The following is an 11,924-nucleotide window of genomic DNA, read 5'->3' as shown; positions in this document are numbered from 1 at the left end:
TTGTCCGTATTTGCTCTTGGGTGTAGTGCTTTGTGTATTGTCATATGTTTCCTGGTTTTCTGATCTATGCTGCGGAGTTCTGCCTTCGTCCATTCCACTATTCCTGCACTGTATCTGATTACTGGTACTGCCCATGTGTTTAGGCTTTATCATATTTCCGGCGTTGAGTTTTGACTTGAGTATCGCCTTGAGTCTCTGCATATATTCTTTCCTGATCGTGTCCTTCATCTCTTGATGTTTTATATCCCCTCCTTCCATTATTCCCAGGTATTTGTATCCTGTCTCATCTATGTTTGATGTTGCTCCCACCCGGTAGCTTTATCCCTTCAGTTCTCGTTACTTTGCCCTTTTGTATGTTGACTAAGGTGCATTTTTCCATTCCAAACTCCATCCTGATGTCCCCAGATACAATCCTTACAGTCTGGATTAGGGTATCTATTTCCTTGATGCTCTTACCATACAGCTTGATGTCGTCCATGAACATCAGATGGTTGATTCTGCCTCTTTTCTTGAGTTGGTACCCGGCATCCATCTTCTGTAGTACTTTTGTCATGGGAATCATGGCTACTATGAAGAGTAGTGGGGACAGTGAATCGCCCTGGAAGATCCCTCTCCTGATATTAACCTCTGCTAGTCTTATTCCAGAGCTTGTAAGTATTGTATTCCAGTTGCACATTGTATTTTTGAGGAAGCTGATGGTGTTTTCCTCTGCCCCATATATTTTCAGGCATTCTATTAGCCATGTGTGTGGTATTATGTCGAAGGCTTTCTTATAGTCTATCCATGCCATGAGTAGGTTGGTTTTCCTTCTTCTACTGTTCTTCATTACATCAGGAGCTGGTCTTTTGTGCCCCTACACTTCTTCTGCAGCCTTTCTGTTGGTGGGGGATGGTGTTTGTCTTCTCTAGGTAATTGTGTAGCCTTTCACTGATGATACCTGTTAGTAACTTCCACATTACCAATAGGCCTCTAGTTATTGGCGCTATTTTATTATTATTATTATTATTATTATTATTATTATTATTATTATTATTATTATTATTATTATTATTACATATTTTCAATTAATATTTAAACAATTTGATGCTATATAGCTTACATTTATTATTATCATTATTATTATTTTATTATATATTATTATTTATTATTATTGAACCAAACAAAAACTTCTTTCAGTTTTCTTCTGAAGATTGAAAAAGAAACCCACAACGTCAATTTGTAACTTGTTTACTTCTAAGTATTTACATTTAGTTTTACTCCACACTCGAGTACTTTCAGGCCCTTCTGTGTCCCATTCTCAAGAGATGTTTGGGATGTTAGCAAATGGCTAACATCCCAAACATCTCTTGAGAATGGGCCTCCACAGAAGGGCCTGAAAGTACTCGAGTGTGGAGTAAAACTAAATGTAAATACTTAGAAGTAAAACAAGTTACAATTGACTTTGTGGCTTTCTTTTTTCAATTATTATTATTATTATTATTATTATTATTATTATTATTATTATTATTATTATTATTATTATTATTATTATGTAGATACAGAAAAGATATTTGGAAAAAGTATTCATCAAATATGATGATATATAGCTTGCATTTACCTTACACGATTTTTGGTACTAATCGTGTAGACTTCCAGATTTTAAAGCCCCGTGAAAATTTATATTTAGATTCATTCAATTTCATATTTTCTATGAAACGTCAGCTTCAGGAGCCATAACCAGTCAGTTATTCTACATTTTACTTACTCTGAAAGCCTCTCACGCCTCACAGTGACTCATAACTACTTTCGAGAGAAATTCTAGTTACTGTGACTGACTCATTTTTCAGTCCAGCTGTATCATCGCTTTATCAACTACACTAACTTTTTGTTTTTTGTAAACTTTTCCTATCCGCCCTCAGATCTTAAAAATTACTGAAGTTAGAGAGTTGCGAATTGGTCTCTGATCATCCACCCTCCATTCATCAAACGTACAAAACTGCAGCCCTCTAACCTCAGTAGATTTTATTTTATTTAAGGTTAAAGGTAGCCATAAATTTGCGTCTGGCAACGCAACGGCACAGGCGCCACCACGGCTGGCTGCTGAGAGTTTCATGGGCCGGGGCTCATACAGCATTATTCGGGGACCACCGAAGGTTAGATTATTTTCGGTGGCCTTGTCCATAAAGACTAACTCCCTGGAGATATCTTGCAATTGGAACTTCGAAAGTTCAAGTGGAACTCTCTCATTTTAATACATTTCCGTCTTCGTGTTGATTTATATTTTTTGTTTCTTTTTTAATAAGTGGCATCTCTTCTTTCTGTATTTCGCTCGCCCTCCTCTTACATCTTCCTAATGAACACCATAATATTCTTTGAAAGCTTGAATTTCAAGTCAGTGGCCCCTTTGGTGGGCTTCTTCTATATGACTATATTTCATCTTCTGAATAATAATAATAATAATAATAATAATAATAAAAATAATAATAATAATAATAATAATAATAATATGGGATATGCCAGTGGAAATTGTACCCATATTCATAGGGACACTAGGCACGATCCCAAGATCCCTGAAAAGGAATCTGGAAAAACTAGAGGCTGAAGTAGCTCCAGGACTCATGCAAAAGAGTGTGCTCCTAGAAACAGCGCACACAGTAAGAAAAGTGATGGACTCCTAAGGAGGCAGGATACAACCAGGAACCCCACACTATAAATACACCCAGTCGAATTGGAGGACTGTGATAAACCAAAAATATGAATAATAATAATCTGTATCTGCTTTCAAATGAGCACCATAATATTCTTTGGAAGCTTGAATTTCAGGTCAATGGGCCTTTTGGTGGGTTTGTTCCATATGAATACGATTTGTCCTCTGAATAATAATCATAATAATACTGAGCCACTAGCGAAGTTTTCATTGATAAAGAATCCCTCCGTCGCAATTCGTCGTGCTCATGCCCCCCTTCGGAGGGTATACAATTTGGGTCACCGTATCTCTCGAACCCGATACCAGGGCAAATGTACGGAGACAAGGTTGCCAATGCGTCATAGAAAGTGTAACTGGGCACACTTTAATCCCCTAATACCCTTTGTTTTTGCGTGTTATCTGCTCATGATTGTTTCTGCGTATTGGAGCGAGTAAATTCCTGGCTTACTCTTTTTGTTATTATTATTATTATTATTATTATTATTATTATTATTATTATTATTATTATCGTAAAAGAGAAAAGAATTGTGAGGAAAATGAGAAAACAATTTAAATGAACTCCCATGATGCAGTCATCCTCTTTAATAGAGATATTATTATTATTATTAATATTATTATTATTATTATTATTATTACTATTATTATTATTATTATTATTATTATTATTATTATTATTATTATTATTATTATTATTATTATTATTAACGTGGAAGAGGAAGGAATTATGAGGAAAACTGAGAAGTCTCAGTATAAAATCAACTTATTTGATCCAGCTATCTTTTTTAACACTTTGTATTATTGTGGACCCTTTACAACATTATATATACTCGCGATAGAGAGTTTCTCCCTCCTAATTATTATTATTATTATTATTATTATTATTATTATTATTATTATTATTATTATTATATTTTATTATTATTATTATTATTATTGAAAAGAATGACAGAGTAAACTGAATTTATCTTATTTAGAATTTTCTCCAGTTTTCTGATAACTCGTTTTTCGTTATCAGCGATACTGGTAAGTAATTAGCCTATATTGTTGGTGTTCATCTGGTATTTTGAAAGTCAAGATCTGGCATTTCTCTGGTATTATCAATACTAAAATATATGAAAAATACCAGAATAACACCACGAATATGTGCCAGTTACTGAGCAATCTTGCTATTACGAAAAACGAATTATCAGAAAAATAGAGGAACTTCTTTTTAAGATAAATTCAGTTAACTCTGCCATTCTTTTCAATAAGACATGTCACCGAGAAGACCTGCTTCCTGCTTTTATTATTATTATTATTATTATTATTATTATTATTATTATTATTATTATTATTCAAAATATGCAGACACTGCAATAGAATAAGTAGGAAATAAAAAACGAAGTGCTGGGTTGATACAATGATTTATTTTCGATGAATCATAAGATTCTACTGCTTGTTAGTCTATGATTCCATCTGACAATAATCATTGCATTCTATGTGATTCATACATGAACCCATGACCCCTGTCATACAGTTAAACAATGGTAACACAAGAGAAGGTCGAGAAACATTTTGAGTAACTTCCCGAATCACTGACCAGGCTACCATTATCTTGCATACTTATGTAAGGGCGGTTTCTCCTACGCCTATAGTTTTAAAAGATCAAAAATCCTTTCCCCTATCTACTTTAATCTTGTCTTTGGACCTACATAATATATAGGAACTTGCAGTAGAACTTTCGTCATTATATAGGAGTAATAATAATAATAATAATAATAATAATAATAATAATAATAATAATAATAATAATATCCTTTATTTCAGCTCAGGGCCATATACATGGAATATACAAAATACGGACAGTAACATACACAATCTAGATACGAGACAACATGATAAAAAAATGAATAATTAGCACTTATCCACAAAACAGCTGAGGTAGCATAAAACATATTAATCATAATATTGGTAATAACAGTAATAATATTGGTGAGAATAAAAAATGCATTGAGAATTATAACAGTTAGTGCACAGATTATATAACTTAAATTTCAACTAGAGACATTAGGTGGTTAGAGTAGTCAGGTCCAGAGGGCTAATTACGAAAATTGAATGTAAAAAAACTTCAACTTGATAGTAATCACTGTAACAGTGACAAAGTAAAATTTCAGGAATAATTATAATAATGAAAAAATCTGCATATGACATCTTGCCAATACAGAGATTAAGTCCTTTAGGGGACAAACCCTCATTTTCCCATCTTTCCCACAATTTAGGTCTTCTTGCTTCACTCCTTAGGATGTTTTGTATGAGCGAGTTGCTGCTGTTTCTCACTCGGGTTACCAGACTGGACATTGTTCGCCTTACAATGATTTTTAAATTGTTCAGGTGGTTTTCTATGAACATCTGTGTGGCGGAGTGGTAGCGGGGAGTGTTTGTGAGGCGTCTCAGAATGTCATTGCGCACAACAGTGATACGTTTCATGGTCTCTCGGGTTAGTTCGTCCAGAGGGAACCCCCATAGATACTGTTGCAGTACGAGCGGAAGAGCAGTAGTTTCACGTCTCGGTGACAGAAGGTAAACCTACTTGCAATCATGTTGCCAGTTGCACATAGTTTAAGACGCCTCTGTTCAATGTCTGCCGTATCTTTTAGGTCGTCGGTGAAAATGTGAAAGAGAGAGAAAAGAAATAGAGGTATTTTCCGATACATTCATGGGTTACATGTAAATTCCACCCACGAACGAAAATTTCACCCATGAAAATTCCACCCACGAAGACTCCACCCTGGAAAATATAAAGTTGCACATATTTCATACGGGGTTTTACCCACTTATTAATTTATTGATATTTATTATTTGTTTAATTATTTCTAACCTCGAGACTTACCTCTGATGTAGAAACGATAAGTGAGTTATTCCCTGTTTCCCTTAGATTTATTATCCCTGCCTAATATATTCCACCTTCAACTCTCATACAATACTGAACAAGAAAATAAAGAGGAATATAATGTCATGATGAATTTGACCTCCGCTCTCAGTTGTCGTGGAATTTCAACAAGAAAATAAAGAGTATATGTCGAATATACTACGCAGTTTTAAAATATGAAGGGTTTTTTTTACATAGCACGTACACAGGTACCAAATAGTTCTTAAGCAACAAGTGCATGGTGCATATAGGCCTATCTTACTTCAGCACAGATGTGTCTGCTTACTTTTCTGAGAACCATGACATCCAACCACTGGCCATTATTTCTCTCTCTCTCTCTCTCTCTCTCTCTCTCTCTCTCTCTCTCTCTCTCTCGCTTTACATTAGTTCAGAAGGTGAGAGAGCAACAGCTCTCATCAGGTGATGACGGAAGCGTCTTTTCTTGAGATGTTGAAAATAGAGAGAGAGAGAGAGATGGGGTTGCTGGGAGCCATCGTGCTTAGTAAAGTAAGCAGACACATCAAGACATGGTGAAAAAGAGAGAGAGAGAGAGAGAGAGAGAGAGAGAGAGAGAGAGAGAGCAAGCAGTCATATCAAGAAATAAACAAGTATGACGGAAGGAATGTTTTGCGAACGGTGAAGACTGCGTGAAGCGTCTTAAAAGATAAGGCCATAAAGTGGGTAGCGAGAGATTACAAGAGCTTTTGTGGCATTAAAAGACTTCTCCCAAGTACCTCTGGATACTGCTTTTACGAGTGGTCTTGGTAGCGCGCTACGCACACTAAATGCGTTTATTGTTAGTGTTAAACTTCCTCACAGCTATGATGATGTCTATCATTTTTTTTTCTTATTTATCTGTAATTTTTATTTTCATTTGCTCACAATTTTTCACCAACTCGTGTCGTTATGCTGATTTGTTATACTTTATATATATATATATATATATATATATATATATATATATATATATATATATATATATCATATATATATTCGTTGTTATTATTATTATTATTATTATTATTATTATTATTATTATTATTATTTACTCATAAGTTATCAGCAAATCGTTTATGTACGCTGATTTTTTATACCTTTTTATATATCTATATATTATTATTATTATTATTATTATTATTATTATTATTATTATTATTATTATTTGCATTTTCTTGGCCAATCCGATTTGTGACGTAATCTCTTTTCAAGGTCACAGGAAATGACAAAAACCGCAAAATAGTAGGTGAGGTTATCTGCCTAAATATAATGATATATATCTTGTACATTTTGAATTTAGTCAATCGCACGTTACTTTAAAACTTTAACACGGCAGAGATAATTTTTTGGTGCAATCAGTATCAAAATGTCATACGAAACGCCTTGGTAAAACTGGGAATCACTCCAGAAAATAACAAAATGAATTACAAAAATGACAACGTTCAGTGACATCGTTAATATTTAATGAGCTATACCCATACCTAAATATACAAGGCGCGATCCGACAACAAGCTTACTCGGGGCGCGTGCTGAAATATACATTCTAGTAGAGCGTTGTTTCACCAACGAAAATGAAAGTAAATACGCTATATTTTCTTTAAAAGAATTTTTCTGTGCTATTCAACACGCACATTAGTTTTTTTTTACATTTTCATTCTAATAAATAGATTATAAATATCCTATCCAAAAACTCCTGTATCTTTTTCAGACCTTTTCAGGCTTTCCCATAGGGCTTTCCTACCCCCCCAACAAGAACAACAATAACAACAACAACAACAAGAAAGTAGTTTGTAGGCTTACTCCCCGAGTAAGTGAAAATCCACGACAACCACGTACTAAATACGAACTGTCAGTAATGCGCAATATTATAGATGATTTTACTTACCACATTATAATTCATTCTGTTATTTCCTGGAGTGCTCGAAATTCACAAAGTCGTTTGGTATGATATTTGGATATTGATTGCACCAAAAAAAATTATCTTTCGGGAGATGTGGAAATTTTGTCATTTTGAAACTTTTGTCATTATGAATGTTGTAATTTTGTAGTCAGTAAATCCATCTATCTATCTATCTATCTATCTATCTATCTATCTATCTGTCTGTCTGTCTGTCTCTCTGTCTATCTATCTATCTATTATCTATCTATCTATCTACCTACCTTCCTATCTACCTGTCTGTCTGTCTGTCTGTCTATCTATCTGTCTGTCTTTCTATCTATCTATCTATCTATCTATCTATCTATCTATCTATCTATCTACCTATCTACAGAACAAAGTCTAACTTCACTGAATGGCACACACATAAAATTATAGTTTACATAGGTTACATTACCTCTCTTGTGTTAGATAGGACACCCTGTAAAGCTGTAAGGTAACATATGACAGGTAATTGACTAAATTCAAATTATACGTAGATTTCGAGAAAAACAGAAATCGATGTGACAAGACTCTTGTGTCAAATCGGTGTTATAATAGAGACAATACGTTTATTATTATTATTATTATTATTATTATTATTATTATTATTATTATTATTATTATTATTATTAGTGTTGTTGTTATATCCGACTAAACAGAAATCAATAAAAATGCAGCTTAGTATGACCAAATTTAACGAAAAGGAATTTACTGTCTAGGCTAAAGAGTCTCTCTCTCTCTCTCTCTCTCTCTCTCTCTCTTCTCTCTCTCTCTCTCTCTCTCATATGTATTATCAATGCAGAGATACTCATTGGTACTACATATGAGGCAATCAAGCAGCATACATACGAAGACATAAATTAAGACATGACAACACAAAATAAAATCCCGAAGAGGCTCTACCCAGATCTGCACACTGATGGGAAAGAGGAAAAAATAGACAAGAAAGACAAGGTCTGCACCCTTTTGAAAAGAGGGAATTGCAGATTCGGAGAAAGATGTTACTACAAACATCCCAAGGTATGTCACAACTATGAAATATATGGTAAATGTGCATACCTAGACGGCTATGAGGATGATTGCAGAGATCTATATCCAAAAATATGCAAAAACTTGAAAGAAGGAAAAGGATGCAAGTTCGACAAAAATGTAAATATATGCACCATGTAGCCATGAATCAAAATCAATTAAATAATCAATTAAATAATAAAATCCAAAATAGGAAAGAAACAAATAAAGAGAGGAACAAAGAACATGAGGTGAAAGAAAAAAGGAAGCCATCACCGCGATATGGAGTGTCAGCAAAGAATTTCCAAGCATCAGCTCCAAGATACTACAGCTCAAGAGATAAATACTATGTATGATGCTAGGGGATATTGCAGATACGGAGGAAATTGTAGATTCAGACAAAATGAATAATTATGATGAAGGAAGATCAAATATTATGGAAAAGTTTGATTTTTTAATGTCAGAATTTCTGGAAATGAAGAAAAGAACAACATACCAGAACAGGAAAGAGACGTGGGAAAATCTTTATTATTACCCATATTAAATGAAGGCGATAACACCCAAACCATCATAGTGATGAACGCGCAGGGTTTAGTTACAAGTAACTTAAAAAGAAAAATAGAGTACTTAGAAGAACTAACCCAAATTGAAAAGAAAATAGATATAATGAATATAAGTGAAACCTGGTATTCCCACGAGACTGGTAATGACGATCAAATAAAAGGGTTCCAAACATATAGATCAGATAGAAAAAATAGGAATCAAGGGGGAACCACGATATATGGGAAAGACAAAAAACAAGGAAAAATATATGAACATATAGTAACTCAGAATGTGAACTAATAGCGGTAGAATTTGAATCTGAAAAAGTAATGAACATAGTAATATATAGACCCCCTAATACTCAAGAGTTTGACACAATAATAGAAAAATTGGATGATATATGTAGAAATCACAAGGACTGGACTATTCTCCTATCTGGAGACTAACTTTCCTTTTGTAGACGGGAAAGAACGAATAGGAGATTGTGGTTGTATTTATACATATAAAAAAAGAGAGTAATAGTAGTGCAGAAGATAAGAAGCAATTCGAAAAGCTTTTAGATATGCTACTAGAATACAACATTCAACAAATAAATCACCTGCCAACAAGAAAGGAAAATACTTTAGACCTAGTATATGTGAACGAGGTGAATTATGTTAAAGAAATAATAGTTTATAACACGAGTATTTCAGACCATAATGTCATAGAATTAACAGTCCATTCCAAAGCAAGTGAAAACAGAGATAAGCAAGAAATGAAAAAGTGGGAAGGATATGGAAAATACAACTTCTACAGTAAAAATATAAAATGGTCAGAAATAAATGAAGAATTAAACAAAGATTGGGATAACATTTTCGTAAGTAATGATATAAAGGTAATTACGGAGATATTATATAAAATATTAGAGAAAATAGTGGATAAATATATACCGAAGAAGAAAAGTAAACGTCAGTCATGCATACCAAGAGACAGAAGGATCTTGTTCCAGAAAATCAGAAAGTGGAAAAAAGGTCTTGCAAAAGAAAAAAATCCATGGAAAGTGATCGAACTAAAAAGTAAGATAGAAAATGCAGAACAAAAGATACACAATCAAAAGAAAATAAAAAACGGGACTTGGAAGAAAAAACCCTAGTAAATATCAAGCAAAACCCCAAACTATTGTACTCTTATGCGAAAAAGATGAATTAAAGAAGAATAGAAATAGGCCCTCTAAGAATTGAAGGGAGATTAGCGAATGAAAAAAAGGAAATATGCAACATATTGGCAGAACGATATAAGAGAGAATTCACCCCTAGAATTGATAATGAAGATAATTATACAGAAGTAAGTGATGAAAATAGTAAATATTTAGCTGATATAGATATTAATGAAGCTGATATTGTGCAGGCTATTAATGAAATTAAAAATGGTGCTGCAGCTGGGCCTGATGGAGTCCCTGCTATTTTCTTAAAGAAAGTAGTTATTCTATCGCTAAGCCACTTGCAATATTATTAAGACAAAGTGTAGATACAGACAAGATTTATGATGAGCACAAATTAGCATATAGTACCCCTACTTTCAAAAGTGGATCAAGACTAGAGGCAAGTAATTATAGGCCTAGGAGTCTAACATCACATATTATGAAAGTGTATGAAAGGGTAATGAAGAAAAATATTATGAAACATTTAATAAAAAATAATTTGTTTAATATAGGACAACATGGTTTTGTACCCGGAAAAAGTACACAAACCCAACTGTAAGTCCACCGTGAGAACATATACAAAAATATGAAAAGCGGAAATGGAACAGATGTGGTTTATCGAGACTTTGCAAAAGCTTTTGACAAGGTAGATCATAATATATTAGCGAAAAGAATTAGAAAACATAACGTAGTGGATAAAGTAGGAAGGTGGTTAAAAGAATTTTTACACAACAGAAAAAAGATAGTTATTGGAAACGATGAGAAATCGGATGAAGCTAAGGTAATATCCGGTGTGCCACAAGGTGTTAACTGCATTACTGTTTGTTATTATGATTGCAGACATAGACAGTAATGTTAAGGACTCTGTAATGAGTAGTTTCGCCGATGACACAAGAATAGGTAAAGAAATTACTTGTGATGAAGATAGGAACGCACTACAAAGAGACCTTAACAAAGTATATGATTGGGCAGAGGTAAATAGGATGGTATTTAACTCTGATTAATTTGAATCAATAAATTATGGAGACAGAGAAGGAAAGCTATATGTATATAGGGGACCTAATAATGAGACAATCACTAATAAGGAAGTAGTTAAAGACCTTGGTGTGATGTTGAATAGAAACATGTTATGCAATGATCAAATAGCAATTCTGTTGGTAAAATGTAAAGCAAAAATGGGAATGTTGTTACGGCACTTCAAAACAAGAAAAGCTGAACACATGATTATGCTTTATAAAACATATGTTCGCAGTCCACTTGAATATTGCAATATGATAATATGATATGGTACCCACACTATCAAAAGGATATTACACAAATAGAGAGTGTACAAAGGTCCTTTACAGCTAGGATAGAAGAAGTTAAGGATCTTTACTACTGGGAAAGACTACAATCCTTAAAATTATATAGTCTAGAAAGAAGAATAGAACGCTACATGGTAATTCAGGCATGGAAACGGATAGAAGGAGTTGCCGAAAAGATCATGGAGCTAAAAATATCAGAAAGAGCAAGCAGAGGTAGTTTAATAGTGCCCAAAACTATACCAGAAAAAATAAGGAAAGCACACAGGATATTAATCCACTACGCACCTGCATCGACAATGCAGCGTCTATTCAATCCGTTGCCAGCTCATCTGAGGAATATATCAGGAGTGAGCGTAGATGTGTTTAAGAATAAGCTCGAC

Source organism: Macrobrachium nipponense, chromosome 7, assembly GCF_015104395.2.
Source record: "Macrobrachium nipponense isolate FS-2020 chromosome 7, ASM1510439v2, whole genome shotgun sequence".
Classification (NCBI taxonomy): Eukaryota; Metazoa; Arthropoda; class Malacostraca; order Decapoda; family Palaemonidae; genus Macrobrachium; species Macrobrachium nipponense.
This window is presented reverse-complemented; position numbering follows the sequence as displayed.